The 23,886-nt window shown below is 47.2% G+C and overlaps 1 long non-coding RNA gene across 3 annotated transcripts in view; it reads left to right on the top strand.

Moving 5' to 3' along the window:
- The window catches only part of LOC118918772 (uncharacterized), a 478,090-nt gene that overhangs the window by 169,659 nt on the left and 284,545 nt on the right, over positions 1 to 23,886 (top strand). For all 3 annotated transcript variants that reach the window (XR_008994008.1, XR_008994007.1, XR_008994006.1), the window contains exon 2: positions 20,040 to 20,120. This is a non-coding gene — a long non-coding RNA (uncharacterized LOC118918772). The remainder of the gene's footprint in view (positions 1 to 20,039; positions 20,121 to 23,886) is intronic.

Below are 23,886 nucleotides of genomic sequence, written 5' to 3'. Positions count from 1 at the left end.
CAGTGAGAAGAGGCAGCTGGCTGCCTGAGACGAGTGCCCAGAGTGAATGCATATGGTTGTGTGGTTCAAGAATCGGGACGCCCCTCCATTTACTGAGCTCACTTGCTTCTCGGAGCCCCTGGCCAGGGAGCCATCATTACAGACCTTCCTAAGAAGAGGATTGACAGCTGTACTTCCCAGGTTATCATCTCGGCCAGGGGCAGGGCCTGTCCGTGTGCCCAGTGGGGATAGGAGTTTGACCCTCCCCTAGGGCCCCTGCAGGGTGATTCTGCCTTGGTGTTGAGATCTCAAGGCCCTGGTGATGCAAGAAACAGCTCCTTGATGACGCCTGAGAGCAGGGTGCAGGAAGACACCAGGCAGAGGGCTAGGACGCTGCACAAATGAGGTGAGAATGTTCCTGTGGGTCCCTCAGGGGTTGTTAGCTGCGCTCCGAGACTGGCCAGACTATGATGGAAGTGCGGACCCCAGAGGAAGGAAGGCTGGGGCTGCCCCGGGCCAGCGTGCATGCCTTCAGCCCAGCCCACTTTTGGAATGCCAGGGAGCTGCCGGGTCTGGCTGGATGCTGAGGCTTCGCAGGGGAACAGGAATGTCTCACTGCTGCCTCCTCTTCCTCCTCCTCCGCCTCCTCATCTGCCTTCTCATCACAACCACTCACGGAGTTCCTGTCAGGTTTCAGGCTTGGTGTTAAGTTCTGCAAGTCAATTGATGTATTTAATCTTTCCAACAACACAGCGGGTGGGTGTTATCATCGCCCTCTTACTCACAGGGCCATGGGCACGGAGGGGCATGTGCTGCAGTGTGATATGCTGGCAGAACGGTTGAGCACATCTGGCGGGAGCAGGGCCTCCATCACAGAGCTGTACACAGATGTGCCTGGTATGCGTCCTTAGTCAAGGTTCTTGGGCGCTTGGTTCCTGCCTATTGGAAACCTCATCATGAGGCTATTTGGAGGGAGAATGAGACGGTCCACAGGAGGGCTCTAGCCTCGCGCATGGCTCGCAGCAGCCGGGAACCAACACCGTGACATTGTTGTTACTTTAACTATTCCTGTCATGCCACCTTGCCATCCTTTTTCATACTCTTCCTCTCTCTTCTCTTGACCTTTTTTCCAGCCCAAGGCCTCTACCATTGGCTTGGGGGCTCCCCCAAGCACAAGTGTTTTGAAAAGACTCCCCAGTCATGCCGGGTCCGTCAGGTGGGAGTCACACTGACGTTCTTTCTGACCTGGCCTCGCTGGGCTCAGAGTGAGATCCCAAGAGACAGACGGAGAAATGTGTGTGCCCTGTTATTTAAACTGGGGGGTTTCCTCCGTCCTTCCTCCCTAGCTAAGCAGTGTGTGAGGGTCTAGGAAAGCAACACAGCACCCAATGTCCTCACAGACCTCCGAGTCCTTCCCCAGTAGCTAATGGAACTCTCCTCCAGTTGTACAGATGTGCAAACCGCATCTCAGACACAGAATGTGATGGGTCATTTCATGCATCACAGCAGAGTGGGGCTGGGCAGCAGGTCCGTCTGAAGTGGAAACCCACTCCCTCTGTCTCACCAGGTGGGTAAATTACTGTTGGGTCCTCTTGTTGGCTCTGCTTCCCCGTTTGATCTTTCTGAGGGGCTCCCAACCCTCTCCCCTTTGTCCAGGGGCTTCTGGCTAAGGCTGGGCAGGTAGGGCTTTGTCCCTTGCTGAGGGGCTGGCCTTTGGATAGTTCCAAATAGAGGCTGAGGCTGTTTGGATAGTTCCATGAGTCTGAGGCAGGGGGGTTGCCAGAGACTGTGAATAGAGAGGACAGGCGAAGCAGGCAGGACCCCCAAGAGGGAGGGGGAGCCCAGAGAGAGCCAGCAGAAGACATGGAGGTTGCCACGGCCTGTCCTGCATGGCTCAGGGCGGCAGTGGGATGGGGTCCGTCTGCCCTCAGTGAGCGTGCTCACAGGCTCTCCAGAGAAGGTTGGCAAGAATCTGGGCACACAGTGCATAATAAAGCTCTCAACCCTGTGGCAAAGACGTTTTTATTAGCTTGTGCATGTACAGATGTAGCAATTTTTAGAACAGGAGAACAGTGACATATGCCCTGGAGCTGTGGCGGCTCCTGCAGCCCTGAGTGGTAGAGTGTGGATCTCAGGCTCTGAGCGGAAGGAAGGACTCTCACCGCATCTCCCATGCAGGGCCCCGGAGCCGCGGGGAACAAGCATCTGGCTTCCATTGCTTCAGTTTGGCGGTTCTCACATTCTAGGGCACCTAATTCACCTGCAGGGCTTGTAAAGAAAAAAACACCCCTGGCATTTCTTTCTCTGTACCTCTGGAAGGGCCCAAATACTCACCTTTCTAGCAAGTACCCCAGTGATGCTGAGGCTGTTCTGGGGAATCACATGCTGAGATCTCCCCTCTCCCCTCTGCATGTGACAGTCACCTGGAAAGTCTCTAGAACAAACCAAAGCCAGGGCCTCAACCCAGACCGGCTGAAGTGTGGCACCAGACATGGCTGTGTTTTCAAAGCTCCCAGCTGATTCTGCTATATCCATCTGAAACACCCCAACTCCATGTCCCCCCTCATCCAACCACCTTCTGATGGTAATTTTGATGCCAGAATTGAGAATTAGACCATAGTTGGCAGGTGTGGGTGGCAAAACCAAACAAAATAAATCTACAAATTGGCAGATAGAACTCTCCTAGTTCTTTTATTTGATTTGTTGAATCAGCCAACACACTTACTGAATGTGTAGGAATTTGGCTGGGCAGCACAAACAGAAAAACAAATCAGCTGTGGTGGTAAACAGCAGACAGCAGATGCCCACTGTGGTAAGCCGAGTGTCATTTTTAGCTGCAGAAGATACATTCAAAATTGAGTTAAATGTGTAATATGCGTGTACAGATGATCACATATTGTGAGTTCTTCCATTCTCAACTGACCCTTCTGCTGTTTGCATAATGTTCTAGGTACACAGAGGCTTTCTGGGTCTGACTAAACATAGGTAAGGAACTGGGTCTGCAGGCAGGGAGCTGAGACCCTAAGAAGGCTGATCAGATAATAACATCCCATTGGGGCAGGGGAGCCCGTGTCTTCCCCCCGCACATACATGAATGTGCATATTAGTGATGCCTCCATAGCCCCCACCTAAAGTGCTTTGTTAAGGCCTTCCAGAAAGAAGAAGAGGACTGTTAGGATCTGACATAATGGAAAACGGGTCAGATAAACATTGTTTTTTACATTTCCTACAGGATTTAACATACTGGCTTTGTCAACCCAAGGCCAAAATCGCTAGGTAAATCACAGAGTCAAACTTTGTTTCATGTGGCTCAAATGAGAGCCAATGGGCACATAATTTGGAAAGTGCAAGTCCCAGGTCTTTAGTATTCAAGATTCCTATTATTAGTACTGAAAAAGAAGATGGTCCTGTGGCTCTAATCTTAGTAGAACCGTTCTGATGCACTCAGTGCAGACCCAGTGTGAGAGATGGTTTAGGTCGCAGAAGCGCTTTTTTGTAGAGCTACCAGGAGGACTGAACACAAGTGAACAACTGGCATTCTTCCTGGTGTGAAGTAGAGGCTCCGTACAGGTCGGCGCCCCCAACACACTAGTGTTACTCACTATCCCTGAGAAATCAGCTCTGTTGATTAAAAAAAAGTTTGCTTTCTTGAGGGGAAACCTTAGCAAATGGAGAAGGGGTAAATCAGAGCCAGATGAGGCAATGCGAGCCTTGGGGAAGCAGGAATGGCTGTATCAAGGTGTGTGTATGTGTGTTATGGCCTTGGGTTCGCTCCCTGCTCTCAGATGGGGGAGGTGCTAAGCTGTCTGTCCCTTGGCCTATGGTTCCTGTATATCAATTATTTGAAACAAACGTGTTGGTTTTCAGAGTTTCCTTGGGTGCAGATTTCTCTACCCACACAGCTCTATGAATATAAACTAATTACAAGCCACTCTAAAAATACATGATTATGTGGTTGCTGATTTATAGAATTCTTCTTTACCCCTTCCTCTGTCTGTGGCTGGGGAATGAAAGAGCCAGTCTTTATCTGTTAGATTTCAATGAGCCCTAGATCCCTTTGCCTACCTTGGGAGGAGCTGAGATTCCTGAAAGCTGGGCAAAGCTTTCCAGAGGTTTCCCCAGCCCCCTCCTCAAAGCAGAGAGCATGCGTAGCACTCAAGCCGGAGAGCTGAAGACAGTGCCCTCCTTGCTCTAGTTTTTTTTTTTCTTAGCAATAAAAAATTAACTATGAAAAATGACATTATATAAAGTATTTAGACGTGTGTCTATGTTTAAACATAGAAAGACCCAAGCAGTAGGAGACCCGGGCCTTCAAGTTCTTGCTCTGTGGTTGTCCTGCTGTGTGATCTCAGGTAGTCCTTTTCTCCTCTCTGGTCTCAGATGACAGGACTGGATGAATTGATTTAACAGACAATGGGCTGTGGACATGTATACTTTGCTTTGAACCCCAGGGCATAGCTGGAGACAGAGGGACCCAAGAGTTTATTTCATCAAGTCATTTGTTTGACTGAAGGGAATACTGAGGGGTAGAAAGGAGGAGAGGGGCTTGCCCCCACTCCCATATATAAGGCGTCGTCACCGGAGACACAAAGTCCTGGGTTCAGTTTGCAGCTCTGCTATTTAACCATTGAAGTAGTTTTTTTCCCCCCCCAAGTCTTAAGTTTTCTTATCTATAAAATGGGCAGCATGGCAATGCCCTCCTTAGAGTATTATTGTGGATATCAAGTGGGGACGATTGTCTCTCCTTGCCAGTGCCTCCTGCCTAGACTAGACTGCTAGAGACAATCTGGAAACCCCTTGAGGGCGAATGGTATATGCACACACACTCCCCCCACGCAGCCCCACATCAGTATTCAGCACTCAGTTGGCACACACACCTCTTACTAATAAGAAATAATACCCAAATATGGGGAGGCAGCTCTCCCAGGCCGGGTGCATGGGACGCTCTTGCTAAGTTAAGTGTCACTCCCCAAGGTACGTGATCAGTTAATGGTGGAACTCAGACTATATTCACATTTCATTGAATCATGCATACCTGCTGTGCGTGCTCGTTTTCAAAGCCAGAACTGTGCCCTTTCAGTTCTGAAAGGAAGGCAGAGAGCTTTCGGCAGCTTCCATATGCTTTTAAGTTAATTTCTTTAGGAGTTTTTTTACTTTTGTATTTTTCTTTTTAAACAAAATTCCATAAAATATCTCCCTTGGTTTTATTTCATGCTGGCTACACTGAGTTCAGCATTCTTGGGTGTGAGGCTGCATGAACCACAGCAGGCTGGGGAAGCTCACTGGCATTCGGGCCCCCCCTACCTCGGTGGGGCTGAGCTAGAGGCCCCGGGCCTGGATAGAGGCCAGTTGCACCGCAGTGTGGGTGCCGTGACCTCTTCTCTCCTTGCCAGTGCCTCCCACTTCCCAGGGCTGGGGACGTGTCCTCAAGGAGAACCCAGGTTAAAGTGGGTGTGATGGGCTAGCTAGGGAACTCATCGGGGTACAGGAAGGATTCTAAGATGGAACACCCTTCAGATGTGCCTTCCTCACGGCATGGGACACTTCCTCCCTTGCGGTCTAGGGATCTGCCTCTCCAGTTCCCTTCACTGGACCGACAGGACAGTGAGTTTGAGCCATACTTCCTCCTCCAAAACACTAATTACAGCCATGGGATTCCAGCAACACTCCCCTTCCAGGCGCTGCACTAGCTTTTTACCTAACTTTGGAACACACATGCTGCTCAGAGGCGATGAATGTGAAGTTAAGAGGACTTAAGTCCCTTGCTCAAGGACTCATGGCTGCTCTGCCACGGAACCAGGATTTGGGGCTCTCAAAGTCCATATGTTTTCTGGGACCCCATATGGTTGTCTGCTTCACTTGCCTGCAGTATTTCACCTACTTCATTCTCAGGAGGATCAAGGGAACTGCCTGTGCCCTGCAGGCTTGGTGACGGCCTTCTGCTCTCCAGTGAAAGGGCTGCTGCCCCCACCTCTTCTTTCTTAGACAGATGGATAAGCCTGCCACGCCCGAGCCTGCCATCAGGGTTCCGGTGACTTCCCCATCCTCGTCTCCTCCCCTGCCTTCCCACATCAGCTGTTCCCATTAGAAGCTGGATCCCTTCCTTTCCCAACAAACCCTGAACTCCTACCACAGTCAGTACCAGCCACCACCTTTCTAGGCAATGTGTTGTTATTCATTAATGTACTCTAATTTTAGTTTTATGTTCCTAAACTTTTCCATCCATTTTTTTAAATTATTTATTTTTATTTTGGTATTGTTAGTGTACAATTACTTGAACAACATTATGGTTACTAGACTCCCCCTATTATCAAATCCCCCCATATACCCCATTACAGTCACTGTCCATCAGCGTAGTAAGATGCTATAGAATCACTACTTGTCTTCTCTGTATATACTGCCTTTCCCGTGTCCGTGTCCCCCACCGCTACATTATGTGTGCTAATCGTAATGCCCCTTTTTCCCCCTTATCCCTCCCTTCCCACCCATCCTCCCAAGTCCCTTTCCCTTTGGTAACTGTTAGTCCATTCTTGGGTTCTGTGAATCTGCTGCTATTTTGTTCTTTCAGTTTTTTCTTTGTTCTTATACTCCATAGATGAGTGAAATCATTTGATACTTGTTTTTCTCTGCCTGGCTTATTTCACTGAGCATAATACCCTCTAGCTCCATCCATGTTGTTGCAAATGGTAGGATTTGTTTTCTTCTTATGGCTGAATAATATTCCATTGTGTATATGTACCACACCTTCTTTATCCATTCATCTACTGATGGACACTTAGGTTGCTTTCATTTCTTGGCTATTGTAAATAGCGCAGTGATAAACATAGGGGTGCATATGTCTTTTTTCAAACTGGGCTGCTGCATTCTTATGGTAAATTCCTAGGAGTGGAATTCCTGGGTCAAATGATATTTCTATTTTGAGTTTTTTGAGGAACCTCCATACTGCTTTCCACAATGGTTGAACTAGTTTACATTCCCACCAGCAGTGTAAGAGGGTTCCCCTTTCTCCACAACCTCACCAACATTTGTTGTTGTCATCCAATTTTTTTTTTAATTCCTCTGTCCTAGAAGTCCTCAATGGTAGCATAGGTCAGTATCATCTGGAATTCTGGGAAGCTTGCGATAACACAGATTGCTGGGCTCCACCCCCAGGGTCTCTGGGATGGGCATCAAGAGTTTGCATTTCTAACATGTTTCTAGGTGACATTAATGAATGATGCTGTTCTGGGATTTAAAAAAAAAACTCTATTCTAGTCTTTCACTCAATATGTGTTTACTAAGAATCACCTTGCTATTCAGAGAGGCATGCATGCATTTCCCCGTCAATGTTGGAGAAGCACTGTGCTAGGGAACACACACGTTGCTTTTAGAACCCCACAGTCTAGGTAGTAGTTTTCAAGTTCAACACACTTTAGAATTGCCTGGGGAGCTTTAAAAATATCCTTTGCCTGGGCTCCACCCCAGAGCAATTGAATCAAAATTTCTTAAGTGGGGCTGGCTGTCATCGTTGGTTAGCTCCCTGGAGGATTCTAAAGTTTAGCCAACCAGGGCTGAGAACCACTGGGCCAGGGAGGTGCTGTCTTACAAATGGAAAATCACTCTGCTGGGATCAGCCACATATTGCAGTCACCTGCCTCAGGAGAGGGGCTGGGCTGAGTTAGAGGGAAGGGCTTGAGCTGGCTGTCAACAACCCTGGATTTTAGTTCTAGCTCTGCTGTGTGGTTTAGGTATGTGTCTCAGCTTCTCTGGTCTCAGTTTCTTCTGGGGTCCAATGCTGTCATGGGTCTGGAGGATCTCTGAGTGCCTTTCCCTCTCCTATTTAACATTTCTTAGAGACCGAAAGATGAGGATGAATCGCTATCTCACTACAGATATTAATAAAGGCGGCATATGACTCATATGACTGCAAATAGCAAAGGAGAAGTAGAAAATACAGCAGCCCTGTTCATTTGGAGGCACTGAAACAAGATGAGAGCATGGGCTCCAAGGCCCATGAATCCCACCTTGTCCATCTTGTCATGCAGAAAGCAGCAGGGGTCCACCAGTGAGGGTTTGCTTGGAACAGTGCTTCTCAAACTGTGGTGTAGGGACCAGCAACATCAGCCTTCCCTTGGAACTTGCTGGAAATGCAAATTCTGGAGCCCCATCCCTGAAGTCCTGATGAATTAGAAACTCTTGAGATGGGGTCCAGCAATCTGTGGCGTAAGCCTTCCTGGTGGTTGTGACGCTCGCTTCAGTTTGAGAAGCACCTGCTAGGGAAAGGCCATATGACCTCTATTTCTCCTTTCCTGGCCCCAGACCCAACTGAGCGTAAGGAGTTAACATCATCCTCAAACAGTCTGTGTCCTGCAGGACACCTAGTTTTCCAATTTCCTTAAAAAGAAAGAGATGGAAGAGAGGTTGGCAGCGTGTGGTTGTTAAATCCATTGGCAGGTTTTGCCTTGCTCAAATCATGTACAGTTTCCACTTGCATTCAGTTTTGAAATGGAATGTTCTTTGCTTAACACAGATAAAAGTGATAAGCTGCCACTACCACATACGATGACTGAGACAGTTGTTTTCTCTAAATGTGTCGATGTTCAGGTTCACTCTTATGATTTGTCCTATTGCTGCAGTTACGGCAATCTAATCAAATTACTATGGAGAAAAGTTATTTAGATGTGTGGTGTTCTGTACAAAGGAAATGCCAGAACATTCCATGAGAATGTGAATCAGCAACTGGACCACAACTCTGGCTGGCAAAAGGGTGGGCTTGAAAGGCTTGGGAGGAGAATGGCCGCCTTGTGTCAAAGCAGTTAAAAGGGAAGTTCTCCTTTACTGTCAGACAGGAGGGCTGTCTGTAAGGATTCCAGGTCTGCTTTTAAGAATATGAGACTCTAAGAAGTGTTGCAACTGTGAGCCATGGGGGACGATGTCACCTTGATCCACCAATTTATTGCTGTCGGTAGTCAAAAGAGCTAAACATCTTCACAGGTTTCTCAGTCCACTTTTATTAGATCACCCAAAGAGGTGCCTGGGACAATAGTTGTGGGATGTGACATTGATGTGATATATATTTGCTTCAACTGAAAGGAACACGTTTTGCCTTTGAAGATCCTGCACATGGGAGAGGATTTTGATTCCCATCTAGCTTTCTGGCACCCTCAGGAAGTAAAAATAGGGTTTTGTGTTAGTCTGACTCTTGTTCGACTGAAGTTTCCTTTAGGGACAATCAAATCAGTTCTGCAGCCCTCAAACTGATCACTGCCTTTTGAACGATCACATCTGCCTTCTATCAGACAGACCCTGGAAACTGTTGGCTTTGCATCCTGCTTCCTTGCTTGTTCATTTAAAAATGTTTCTTTGACTTTTCTCTCAAGAAGTTAGCACAAAACCCAAACATTGGGTAATGGCTTTTTGCTGCCTGCTTCCTTTAATTGATGTCTGGTTGGTTTCTCCCTCCCTCATCCCTCCTCCAATTTAGCTCTGGAAACATCTGTCTTTTTATCCACCAAAAAGAGTCTCAAAAGGGTAACAAACCTGTTAGATAAAATATCAAAGTTATGAATTCTGATTTAATAAATGTGCATTCAAGAGATGATTCATGGCATGTACGATGGCTTTCAATTGCTTTCTCAAACAGTTCATGCTTCATTTCATTAAGAGCTTCAGTCAATGCCAACTGATTAATTATCACAGCACTAGTCATCTTTTGTTTAGTAAACAAGTGCATGGGACCTGCCTGGGTTTGGCCATATAGAAATTTATTTTAGATGCAAACAAAAATGTTTTAAAATAGATGCTTTCATAAATGTTTTTAGAATTCCACTAAAATGATATCGGAAATCATTTCTTTGCTTAAAAAAATGCCTCTCGGTTCCTGTAAGTGCCATCTGCAGGCTAAAACACCTGGAAGGGACATAAAGCTTGCCCTCAGTGAGCTTATAGGCTAGTGGCTGTGGACGCTTTTATGTAAATGATTTCAGTCTGAAGCATTCAAATCCTGACTGTTCCAACTCTTATGACTTGGAGTCCCAGCTGGACCACACAGTGGCTGTGTGACATTGAATAAAATATATCAACTATCTAGGAATTGCTTTCTCTTTTTCAAATGACCTTGTTTGAGTCTCTTGCTTTTTGTATCCCTAGCAGTGCTGACATTGTCTCTTCTAATTCTCAAGGTAGTTTTGTTTGACTCTCACCTTAATTTCAATGAAAGAGACCATAGAATAAAAACACTGAGGGTTAGCCAAGACAGTCATGCTATTAAGTAGAACTCTTTGTTTCAGAAAATCTATTAATCTTTTTCATATACTTTGTTCACACTATTGCCGTAATTGCAAGAGTCAAAGGGACGATCTCATTCTGGAAGAAATTAAGTAACTTAATAGGTGGAAATGAATGGCTTTTTCATTTCATGTGTAATCTCTCAAGGCTTTTTTGTTGTTGTCATTTGTTTTTACAAATAAGAACCATTTAAAAAAGCAAATAAGATAAGGAGACTACTTCACCAGTGATCCCTGGGGATAACCTGTGTTGCTGATTCTGGAAGAAGTGATCACTCACACAGCTGGCTTTCCTGGGCACAACTTGACTTCCTCTAAGTGAACGTGTCCCAGGATTCATCAAAGTGGGATGCCAGGCTCAAGGGAGCTCTCCCAGGGATATGTCCTCTCCTGCCCCAATGTTTTTATTTGCTTAATTGTTAAGTTATCATGACTCATGAGGGCAGCCTTGCAGTGAAGGGGAATTTGCTAAGGGACACTTTGAGAGCTGAATAGATTACTGGAAGGAGTAGAGGGCACGAAAAGAGAGGCCCAGTGACTGCCTTCCTGGTGGGAGCAAAGCCCAGTAAGGCAGCTATCGCCAAGACTGGAGAGGTTCAGAAATATGCAGTCTACTTGAAGGTGCTTCCTGTTGTGCTGCCTAGAGGGCGCCTTAGGGTTAGGGGACCGTTCCTTCCCAGAGCAAAGGCAAGCATTGCGGGTGGGTGGTTGAGGTGGGTCAGTCTCTAAGAGAAGCCCGAAGTATGAATCCTGATTCCATCACTTTTAGGCATGACTTTAGACAAATGATCCTCAGTGTTTCTGTGTGTCAGTTTCCTCATCTGTAAAACAAGTATGTTTACTGGTGTTGGTTTTGAAGAATTGAGAAGGTTAAAGGGGGTAAACAGTGTGCACCCAATGGCTGGTAGTTATGAATTATAAGAGTGATGATGATTTCTTTACCTATATGTTCATATTACCTCTCATGTGTGAGCACTTTACAGGTTAAAAATGTCTACACTTGGCATGTCTATGTCCTAAGTTTCTTTTGAATCTCAGTGACGCTCTGAGGGGGAGACTATGAACTGTATTCCCCAGATGAAGTAGGCTTGCTCAATGAAGGGGACCACAACTCAGCCCAGAGAAGCCGCATTTCTAGTCCCTGCCTTCTACCTCCTCCCTGCCAGGGGGATCCACTGAGCAGCCAGCTACCAGTTCTGTGACTGCCTGAACCAATGACCAGTTTTGAGGAGAAATCGTCTTAGAACCTAACTTCTTTTATTTCTTTTTGTCAAGTTATTTTATGGCACGCATAATCCTGTTTTCCAGTTGTAAATCAACAGACAATGTATGTTCACGGAAGAAAGTTTTGACCGTATGGACAGACATAAAAAAGACAAAAGTTTCCCATAATTTAATTATCCAGAGATAACCATAAGTAATGTATTGGTGTATTTCCTTCATATTCTTCATATATGTGTGTATGCATATACTACGGGTGTTTTACTATATGAGTATAAATTTGTAATTTGCAAAATAGTTAATATAGTGCATATTCTTATATTTTAGAAACAATTTCAAACTTCATAAAAGTCATGAATTTTTAACATTTTTACCTCATTTGTTCATCACTCACCTTTCTGTGTCTTGCTCTGTGTTTATGTGTATGTGCATATATACAGACCAATTATTGTTCACTTTCTGAATCACTTGTGAATAAGTAGTATATACAATTATCCATCCTTCTTAAAACAAGAATACTGTCCAATTTACCCCAGTACAACCATCCTAATCAGAAAATCAGCACTGAAAGAGGGTTGCTATCTAACCTTATTCAAATTTCTCCTACTGCCCGTACAATATATCCTTCTCCTTTCTGGCCCAGGATCCAATCCATCATTAAGAATTGTATCTGTCACTTTAAACTTCTTCAGTCTGGAACCATTCCTTAATCTCTTGTCTTAATGATTGGACATTTCTAGATAGAACAAAGTTTTCACCTGTAGGATGTTCCTTAGCTTGGGTCTGTCTCGGAGGAGGCTTCAGAACGATGATCAGAATTTAGCTGTCTACTTTTTAGGAGAAATACCATAGAAATGTGCTTCTCTCAGTGGACCACACTATGCCAACCTATCCTGCCCTATCATGCCAATTTTGATCACAGGTTGGTGTTTGCCAATTTCTCTACCACAAGGTCACCAGTTTCCATGTGTAATTGGAAAATATTTTTGTGGAGAGATTCTCTGAAATGACATCAATATACTGCACCTCACCAAACCTCTGCCCACTAGCCTTGGCATCTATTGATGTTTCCCACTGAACTAACCACCACATATGATGGTGATCAAATGATGATTTTCTGTTGTCATGAATTTTCTACATTTGTTAGTTGGTATTGTATTATAAGGAAGAGCATCCTCTTCTCCCTCACTTATTTGTTAGTTTGTGTAATTGTTTATGTCAGTATGGGTGCATGAACTCCAAGTTTATTCAATGGGTTAAATATGTTCCTATTATTATTTAGGGTGATGTTCAAATTGTCTCAAATTTGGCCAGTGAGAAACTCTTCAAGCTGGCTGTTTTGAACATATCCCTATCATTCTCTGAGTACTTCCTTACTTTCTAGCTTAGAAAGATGTTCCAAGCTCATCTTGTACTTTTCCTGTGTCAGCCCTGGAATCAGCCATTTCTCCAGGGAAATCTGGTTCCATGTGGTAGAGAATGGTACTTAGAAACCAATTCTGGGCAATGGATGTGTTCATAGCTGCCAGGGTATCATTGTTTCTAAGTCTGCTCAGATGACTGAGGTAGGAAATCTATATATCATTATATATATACCTACATATATACATTATCATATCTATCTATCCCATCTACCTACTTATCTGCCTATCCATCCATCTGTCCACATGTGTGCACCTGCATGTGCATGCACACACCTCTCTATCAGGGTTTCCCAACCGTGGTTTCTCACTGTTGACATTTGGGTTGGATAATTCTGTATTGTGGGGCATGTCCTGTATATTACATGATTTTAGCAGCATCCCTTGCCTGTGCTATTATATGTCAGCAGACACCTCTTCCCCACATTGTTACAACCTAAAATATCTTCAGACCTTGCCAATTGTCCCTGGAGGGAAAAGATTGCTCCTGGTTGAAAGCCACTGATCGATATAGATTTCCATATTTATTTACATTTATATTTTGAAAATATCAATTTATATCGATAACCTTTATTTCAAATCCAGTGCCTCAGTACCTCTAATTCTAAGCTCCATTTCCAGCTTTGTAAATCCCTTCCCTGACCATCAGAAACCTGGCTCCCATTATCCTCAATATGGTTATTTATTTGCCTACCTCCCCTGTATATAACCTTAGCTTGCTGTTCACTTCTCCAGCCCCTTAGGCCCTCCACTGCTGTCTCCACAGCCACCACCACCTCCTCCCTTGGCCTCATGGGCACATCAGGCCACCACCACCATCCCTCTTGTAATTGCATTCTTCCATGTTTATTTTCCTTGCTAAAATTTAAATCCCACGAAGGCACGGAAATTCTATCCCATTCATAGCTGAGACCCCAGTACCTGGCAGGTGCTGGCATTAGTGTTCAATATCTGTCTGATCAATGAATAGAAGCACGGGTGCCGGGGTGTTCAAATTTATGACCGCATGGCGACACCGCTTCTAAGCACTTGGGTCTTCGTTTTATGTCCATTTTCCAGATAGGAAGGGCTGAGGCTCAGCTCCACACTGCTCACGCAACGTGTTCATGTGAATGGCTGAGTGGCTCTTGGCCTGAATCTTGCTCTGTGCTCTCACCCCATCAGACAGTACACCCCTTCTGACCATACCAAGTTTTTCCCGTTTTGCAGGGTTTGAGAGCTGATTTTCCAGCTGGCAGCAAGTGTTTATTTGTGACTCTGACAACAGGGGGGGGGCTCTTCTTTACTGTCCTTTCCTGCCTGACCTCATCCTTACTAATCCCACCACCATGCTGTTCCCCACTCCTACCCTCTGCAGCAGCCGGTGATATTTGCTCTTCTCTGCCGAGCCTGCCTTGGGTAGACTGCTGATGTGGAAAAAGACTGTTTTTCTGGCACCCTGAAGAGTTTTCAATAAAGCTCCTTTCAGTTCAAAGGCACCTGACCATCTAGTGCCAATGGCATTACTTAACCAGAGAGAGGAGTGGGGCTGCCGGAATGCTCTTCCTTCCCCCTTTATCTAGGCCTGATGAGGCAGTTTCCCCTGTGGGCTCTGCAGATATTTCTGAATAGTTCAAGTACCCAGAGTCCCTCACCTTCCACCTACCTCCTGTAGTTCACAGCACACTGTGGGCTGTAGACCTGACCGGGGGATAAAGTGCACACTATTCCAGAAAACAAGCGGTCTGTGAAGAAAGTGGCTCTGCCCTGAAATCCTACCAGTTTCATTTTAAGATTGCAGCTCCTTTCTTCCCTCTCTCTGTGGCCTTGGAAAACAGGAACCCATCTGTAAAACAAGCTGGAGAGTCTGGAGAAATTTAAAGGGCACTTTGAGCTTGGGCACACAGTGCTTCTCAGAGGAATGCTTTCTACTGGGAGAAATGGCAGGGAACAGAGAAGGATCCAGCACTTGAGGAGAGGAGACCTTGACTCTAGTCCAGGCATAGCCATGAGCCTGACCTCGAAGCAGAATGTTTCTCACTCAGTCTTGTAGCCAGGTGGGCCCCTCCGAGGGAGCCTGATGCACAATAGGCCTGCAATAAACATCCTCAGTATTTGCTCTTATTGGGTGAATTGACCTCCCCAAACTCCTAGGGCTCCAGGGTCCTTAATTGTGAAATGGGGACAAGGAAGGATGGAGATGATTTGTAAGCTCTGGTTCTAGTATCTGCATATGGCCAGTATTTAAGGCCAGATTACCATTTTCATTGTTTGATTCCAGGTCCTCTGCTTCCAAGAGAGAGTTATTCCTGCTTCATCAAAGTCGGGGCTCAGTGCTGGATGGAAAGCCACTGAGTGCTGGCTCTGTGTCCTGCATGTGGCATGTGCTGTCACATTTCATCCTCATCGTAGTCCATGAGACAGAATTATTATCATCCCCAAGTTACATCTGAAGCAGCTGACCCCCAGGCAGGTGAAGGATTTCTGTGAGGTTACTCAGGAAATTGCAGAGCCCGGTTTCAGACCCCAGGTTTGCCTAACTTCAGAGTGGATGCTTTTTCCATTGTCCCCACTGCCTCCCGGGATGGGGGCTGTTTGATTTAGCTGCTGAAGTGCATCCACTCGCCTCTGATTCAGAGCCATCCCCGGCGTGACCAGGCCTGGGCTTCAGGGAGAGTAGGCATGCCATGATCCTTGGACTCCCAAAATCCCAAACAGGGGGTCTTTGTTCCCCACTTTGGCATCCGTGGTGGACAGTTATGTATCAGGCCGATGGGTATTGGCAGAGAAATAACCAAAGCATATCACACCCTCTAACTGTGTTTGATCCAGTGGCTAATGGGGTCATTAGCAAAGGAGAGTAATTGAAGGTGTGTCTGGCCTCTGATGGTTGCCTCCAGATCAATGACCGTTTATCATTTTCTGGCTTCCCCACCTGGGGTGCAGGTGATGACATCAGATTGGTCCTGGCATCAGTTCCTGGGAAGGTAAACATACTTCATAACCCTCCCTGGTGCTGGTCGATGCCCCCCAGGGTCTTCCTGTGGTGGGACCCTCAGCCGCCCAGGGCCTCTGCCCAGAAATGGGCTCGGGTATCTCAGCATTCTTAGCACATGGCACACCAGGCCCTGGAGCACAGGGGAGATGGCACGTTTGGTCCTGAAGGCGCCCAGCAAGCTGCCTCCTTGAAACAGCACCAGCTAGACAGAATCAATTTCCCATTGACTTTCAGCCCCATCTCAGACACAGTGTAATTCTTGTCTGAGGGTTTATAAAGGCCATTGACTGTCTTATAAAAGATTTAAGCACTTACCTTGTGGCATGCAGGAGCTCTATCTATCACGATGCCTTTTTGACAATTTCTGGGGGTGGCGATGGGTTAGGGGAGGGCAGTTGGCATTCCCACAACAGGCATGGCTCAGACAGTCAGGTACTGCCCCTCCTGGCTGGGCCCAAATGTGAATGTGTCCACCGAGGGACCCTCCTGACTCATCACCCAGGCGCCTCTTCTCCACAGAGAGGCAGGCTTTCCTGGTTCCATTTTGTGAACAAACCACGTGTGACATGAGATAATCCTTATTCCAGCCTTGCCACTACTGGGACCAAGGGCACACAACTGGGACATGATTGGGACCAGAGGCATCTATCTGTACAGCATAAAGGGTTTTCTAGGTCATAAAACAGGACCAGTTGTGACCACCCTTTGCACTCGTCAGCCTCACTCCATAAGCCCCACTCCATTTTTTGACCCACAGAATAACTCTGGAAGGAAGGTAGAGCAAGACTGTTACATTCATTTTACAGACAAGGAAACTCAAAGAGGCTCAGTGTGTGTTTGGCCAGGATACTGTCCATTTTCAGGTACAGTGGTACTTCCAGCTTCCCTCTCCGGTCCTTCTGCCTGTTCTCCTTCCAGCCAGATGGGGAGACAGGAGGAGCCCAGTCCGGTGGTGACAGAGACGGGGTGTTGGGTCACTGCACTGCAGTGTGTCTAGGGCTGTAATAGCTTTATAGTCAAGGAAAATGGGAGCACAGGGAATGGGATGATCAGCTCTGCCGAGGCAGGAGGTGTCAGCCGAACGTGGCATCAGAACATAGGAACAGGTGCTGGGGCATGAGGTCACCAGCCTGCTCGGGGAGTTGTGACAGTGATGTGTCAGAGAAAAGGCTCCTCAGGTGCAGAGTGGGGAATAACAGAGGAGCATGACCTGGCCCCCTAACCTTCTGTGATGGCATCTCCTACTCTGTTCCCTCTTGCTTGCTTTGGCCCACACTGGCCTCCATGCTGTTTCTCCAATACACCAAGTGTGTTCTCACCTCAGGGCCTTTGCACCAGCTCCTCCCACTGCCTGGAATGGTCTTCCCTTGGTTATCCTTGAGACTCACAACCCCACCATGTTCAAGCCTGTACTCTGATGTCATTTCCTCAGTTAGGATGATTCCAACCACCCAGGTTACACTTGAAGCCCTCCCACCCCTATCCCCTGCACACACATGTGCAAACATGCATGCATGCACACACATGTGCATGCACACACACACACAATTGCACAACGTGCTTTCCCCCAGCCATGGTCTCACAGTCAACATCTGGGTCACATGGAAGTTGCTTCTCTCAGTATCTTCTTGGTTGAGTGGTAAGGTGGCTTCTGCAGTAGGAGAACCATAGGAAATTTCCTATTTCCCTTAAGCTATAGAAATATTCCAATTTGGACCACATTTTATGAATTTCCACTGAAAATGTGTGTGTGTACCTGTGTGTGAGTGTGCGAGGGAGGCAGACCTCTGCTGGGTCGCAGGCTGTGCCTACAATGTCAGTGGCACTGTGTATGGGGACTGGATGGCAGGAGCCATTAGCGTGAAGCTGGCTGGGCTGCCAGAGGCCCGAAGTGGTACAGAATCATTAACTGGCTCAGTAGAAGGCTGGTGGGACAAAAGAATTCAAACAGAGTGGTCCTCTGCCTCTGCGTGGTATTCCAGGGCTGTACCCAAGGCTCTGGTGGAAATGCCTTGTGACTCAGAGGGACACTCAGTGCTTCTCAAGTCAGAGCAGGGAGTGCAGTCTTCAAGCTTCCTGAGAGGCCAAGCTTGGGGGCTCAGCATGTCCTGCTTCCTGCCTCCTCCTGGGCTCCCTGTGGCCGGTGCATCCTGTGCCTACTCCTTTTTTCAGCCTCATCTCCTCTTCCTCTTGTATCTGTGTGGGTGCCTGTGACCCTAGGCCTTTGGCTCTGTCACAGCCTCTGTGCTAACACACATGTAGCCCAGAAACTCAGGGGCTCCTCACACTGGGCCGTGTGGACTCCCCGCGCCTGTGGGCAGACACCCTGCACCACAGTGGCAAGAGACCAGGTTTTGCTTCCAGCTCTGCTGGGGACACTGGACATGGAATCTAAAGAAAATCGCCTTCCATTATGGAATTTCAGGTCCTCATCTGGAAGGGAGCATAATAATGACTGCCTCCCAGGTGTGGGCTGGCAAGCTGGAGCACGAGGGCTAAGGGTGGAGCAGCCGGGTTCGCTGTGGGTGGGGTGGGGGGAGGGACCCTTTGGTTCTGGACTTGCAAATATCACACGAGATGACATCTGGGCCATGTGGAAGTTGCTTCTCTCAGCATCTTCTCGGATGAGTGGTGCCTTCTGCAGTAGGAGAACTGTCTCAAGAAATAACCATATGAAATGTGTTCCTACTTCCATTAAGCTATAAAAATATTCCAATTTGGGTCGCATTTTATGAATCCCACTGAAAGTTTTGATCAACTTTTATTTTCTACCAAATGCCTTTTACCAAAGAGGGAAATGGATATGTGCCCTGACCGAGGGAGGCTCATGACCAGGTAGATTCTCACACCGTGCTTCAGTCAGCCCTTACGGTGGCAGGACTCACTACTGCCAGATCGTAAAAGGCCTTCCTTGTGTGCCGTGAGGAGGACAGTGGATTCTGTCCCACGGCGCAGGGGGGACCATTTTACGATGCTAAGCCAGGAGAGTAACATTCCTACTTTCCCTCTTTGGCATGACGTAGAGGCCGGATTGGGGGTGTGAATTAGATGTCCCTCGGCGAGTCTGGAAGGCCGGAACACATCAGTGCTAGTTGAATGGAGAGATGGGACAGATTTTAAAGTTATTAAGCAGGTAGAGTCAGAGCTGCTAAAACTTGAATTATTGGATGGGAGAATTGAGGAAGAGAATGGAGGCAAGCACAGCTCCACACTTGTTACTGATTTTCTCAGGGTGGTTCCCTGGGAAGCCTGCACGGCCAGTGGAGGGAAAGGAGCAGAGGCAGGCGTGCAGACGACTCCTTGAACAAAGGGCCTGGAGAGAGAGAAAAGGTCGAGGGAGAGTTTCCTTTTCTATTTAAGGTATGGGAAGTGTGAGCATATTTATATGGCAAGGGGAAGCGTGGCAGTACAGAGCACAGAAGTGGTAGCTGTTGGGCAAGACTCCTGAGGAGTGCCTGCTGCCGAGGAAGGTGGAAGGAGACACATCTTCCCAGGACAAGGATGTGGTAAGGAGACGTGGAGGTTTCTAAACTTGCAGGTGATGAAACAAAATCTGGAGACAGTTTACACCTAACCTCACCATTACCACGTGGAGCTAGGAAGCAAGGTGATCTGCTGTGAACCTGGGGCCGGGACTGGAGGACAGTGGGGCAGGTCCACTTAGGGCAGCGGGGGAGAGCTGCTTGAGGACCAAGGTGTGTTTATGGCACAGCTGGGAAAGGGTCCAGGATGGGGCATGGCTGGGTCACTACCTCCAGCATGAGGAGGGCTCACGGGGCAGCAGCAGGGGCAGGTGACTGGTTTGACCCATGGTTGGGTGCTCATGGGAAGTGGAGAGCTGTAGAGCAAGGATCCAGAGAATGATTACCGCAGAGGACTGGAGCGGTGGGATGAAGAGAGGGCTTGGACAGGGACCCAATGTGCAGAGAAAAGCAACTCAAGGAACTGGACATAGGGTAAGGTCAGATGAGAGATGGCAGCTAAGAAATAGGCTGTGGCCAGATGTTAGATTTTAGGATTGCAAGCCAGAAACTTTCTGGGTGGTCATAAGATTCAGTGTGGCAATGGATGTGGAGGTGGAAATGGTCACTGACATTATGCTGCAGAGCACAGTGCGAAGTGCTTTCTATGGATTTTCTCACCAAAACTCATAACCATCCTTTTTTTTTTTTACAGATGAAAAACTGAGGCATAGAGGGAAGAAACAGCCTCATCAAGGAGCCACAACCAGTCCTTGTCCCAGGCTGGGGTGGGAAGGTAAGTGATCTTTCCCACTCTCAACTGCTTCTCATGACAGTTGGCTGAGTCAACTCTGTGTGTGTTAATGCCCCTCAGGACGATGGCAGTGGGTGGGTGGAGAGGAAAATGATAAAACAGAGACCGAGTCTTCTGCAAAACATTGACCTGCACCGAACTGATAACCACAGCATCAGTTTGCTCCACCACCACTCATATTGGCCGAGTCAGCTCTGGGCTTCAAAAGGCTGACAGGCTTCCTGCTGGGCATCTTTGCCACCCCGCTGTGGACACTGAGGTTCCTGAGGCAGAGGCTCTGTGTCTGGTAACCGGGGGCCAGCCTGGCCTTGGATTGAAGTCACTGCCCTCGGTGGTGAGGAGTGGAGCGCGGGGAATCAGCCTGGAAATGTCGCTGCTGCTGTCGTGGGAGGGAGGGTCTCCCCCTATGAAGGCACTCCTGAGCAGGGGGCTGTGCACAGGCCTGGGAGCGTGGGCATGCATGTGCTCTTCACCACACTCCCTGGCAGGCCAAGACATAGAGTCTCCCTGGGGCTGTGTTGCCAAGAGGTGTCAGCACCCCGGACACATTTCACATCCTGTGCTCGCTTTCCTCAGAAGGACCCTCCCAGTGCAGTCCGGCTCCAGGTGAGTGAGGCTGTGAATGCTGGGTGTTCACCAGCCTTGTCCAATTACCCTAGTTATTTTTTTTTCCTCATTCTAAGTTAAATCCTTTTTGTCTCTGTTATCCCGTAATTTGGAAGGTAGCATCGTGTGGTAGAAATACCTGTATTCCCTTATTTATTTGGCAGCTATTTACTGGAGTCTTCAATAAATTCTGGAACATGGGTTCGAAGAAAGGTGGCCTTGGATTTCATCCTAGCTGTGTGCTACCCAGGTAGCAGGGGCCCCATTGACATACTTTGGATGTTGCAAATGAGCTCTTTAAAACCTGTAAGTGATAGAAGGGCTCTGTGACCATGGGGGAGAATTAATTTCACTCTTGGATCCTCAGTTTTTTAATATATATTTTCAGCTTGGCATAGAGTTTATGAGAAATCAGTAAGAAAATATTGTTAAGAGCCCAGCACAGTGCCTGGTACGTGGCTGCATCCAAACCTGTTGGTTCTCCTCTCTCAGATCCCATAGCTTTTTAACTGGCAGGTGAGAAGGTGTACTGGTCGCATAACAGTGGCCATTGGGGTGCATTTTTGTATCTGCATGGTGGGGTCCACCTTCATGCTGATGGCAAAGGTCACTGCAGCCGGGGGCTGTGAGTCCGTTTCACCCAGCTGATAGATGTGGACATTTTGATCGGAACAAAGGGAGAGTTTTAAAGAGCTCGTTTCAGAGCTTACTCCCTTATTTCCTCCCAACAAAGTTCTAGCCTCCCTCTTTCCCCCGGTTTTGCTGGAATGGAACGGGTCTGGTCAGGGCGTGGGGTGGGATCTGCTTAGCTCAGCGTTTACACAATAACCCTCTGGGCTGGGATGGAACCAGGTGTGAAATCATCCGTGACACCTTACAATTTAGGAAACCGAAATTGCATTTTTCATACCAGTCACATTTTCCAGATGACCCAGGCCTGTTCTCTGCTGGCAGCTTCCAGTTTAACATTTCTGGGCCTGGAATAAGGTCATCGGGTCTGATGGGGCCCATCCTGGCGCTGGCTCTGTGGGAGTGAGCATGCGGCCTCGGCTCTGCCGGTTGTTTCAGCCTGGATATTATGTCATCTGGCTTTGTGTCATGTTTCTTCTCACACGTGTCGCGCCATTAGTTCAAACATAAGAAGCACTATGCTTCTGTGGAAAGAGCAAAGTGTTTTGAGTGACGCTGCCTGCGGTTGACTCCTGGCTTTCAACCTCTCTCAGTCTCTATTAGGCCAACTCCACACAGTGCTTCTGAAGTCCGATGACATATGCATGTGAAAATGCCATGAAAAATGCAAAGAGCGACATAGCTGTTACAGTTATTACTCTTCAATTTATAGACCGGGACCTACATTTTGAAGCTAGGCTGCAAGAATGTCACAGATTATTTGTTAAAATATCATTAATATGTCAGGCAATTAATAGAGAATAGAAGTGAAAATTGCTCCGTGTTTATGCACTCGTTTTTTACCTTGAAGAGCAGTATTTGATGGGTCTGATCTGATGAGCTTTGGATGATAGGAAAGTTTTGAGAGTTTTCAGGGATTTTTTTTAGTTTAAAAAGTCAGTGCCTCACCCTCTATGGTTTTAATGGAGATTGTGTGAACAGAGTTCACAATATTGTCAATGTTAATGAAAAAACAACATCGGATCTGTCTGACTCAGTACATTGGGATTGGTAGGAAGTCGACAATCCAGCTTCAGAACTGAAACTGACAATTGCTCAAGGCTTCCCTTCCCTGTTGCCTCTGCCCCACCCACAGCAGCACACTCATCCCTGCACACTCCAGCCTCGCTCTGTCCTCCTCTTCTCAAGAATCTGTCATGGCTCCCTATTGCCCAGTGGGTTCTCCAGAGTCTCAATTGTGCCCACTCTGACATTATTGCCTTGCTTTCTCCCACTTGTGATCTATGTTTTGTGTTCTCAAGATTCCCTGTCACCTAGCATGTTAGGTTTTATAAGAGTGCATCTTGGGTGCAGAGTGGTGGAGTGCTGCCGTCATGACTTCTCATGCCTTTTCTCCTCCAAGAATGATCTACCTTCTAAATTTAACTCTGCCAGTTCCCACTTTTTGCAGAGATTTGTCCCAAGGAGACCAGAGAGGAGGAACATGCCCTTAAGGTAACAGATTGTACCAACTCATAGCCAGGTGAAAAATTCTCATGGAACTAGTAGTTTAGGAAGATGATGAGATTCTAGTCACCGACAGAGTTCCAGCAGATCCCTGTTAGGAACAGTCACCCCTCTTATGAACCTGCTTTAGGTGTGTCACCTCACCCATAGAACCACGTCTATCCTATAGACTGAGCAAGCGTCACCATATTTAATCCTGTATAATCACATAGCTCTTAGCATAGTGTCTGCACAGAATGTACCTTCAATAAAATTTACCAAATGCATTAATATTATGGATTCTCCTGGAATGTCAGAGACCCAGGTCATTGAATCAGGAAAATTCCCGTATGTCAGGAACCAAGGTTGTCCCTCCCTGGCACATAGGAAGTAGGGCTAGGGCATGGGGGCAGCGGATGGAAGAGGTCTGTTTAGAACAGTATGTAAGTTTTCTATTGCTCTAACAAGTTGCCACAAACTTTGTCACTTGAAACAACAAACTTAGAGTTCAGTCTGTTAGAGAGAAGTCTGACACAGTCTCAGTGGGCTAAAATCGAGATGTCAGCAGGGCTGCACCCCCCCTGGAGGCTCTGGGGGAGAATCTGTTTCCCTACCTTTTCCAGCTTCTAAAGACTGCCCACATTCCTTGGCTCATGGTCCTCTCCTCCATCTTCCAAGCCAGCAGCGACACATCGCCCTGACCACTCTTCCATCATTGTGCCTCCCCTTGATTCTCCTTTCTGCCTCCTCCTTCCACTTATAAGGGATTCTTTGATTACACTGGGCTCTTCTGGATAATCCAGGATAATATGCCTACTTGCAGTTCAGTTATTAGTAGCAATCTAATTCCACCTGCAACCTAAATAACCCCTTTGCTGTATAACTTAACAAATTCACATATTCCAGGACTTGAGACACGGACATCTATGGCAGATGTTCTGAAGCCAGATGACCATTGTTCTGGGAGAGCCATTATTCTGCCTACCACAAACAGAGATTAGGACACATGGTGCCCAGATCCACGTTT

The sequence above is a fragment of the Manis pentadactyla genome, chromosome 15 (assembly GCF_030020395.1).
Source record: "Manis pentadactyla isolate mManPen7 chromosome 15, mManPen7.hap1, whole genome shotgun sequence".
In the NCBI taxonomy this organism is placed as follows: domain Eukaryota; kingdom Metazoa; phylum Chordata; class Mammalia; order Pholidota; family Manidae; genus Manis; species Manis pentadactyla.
This window is presented reverse-complemented; position numbering and strand designations above follow the sequence as displayed.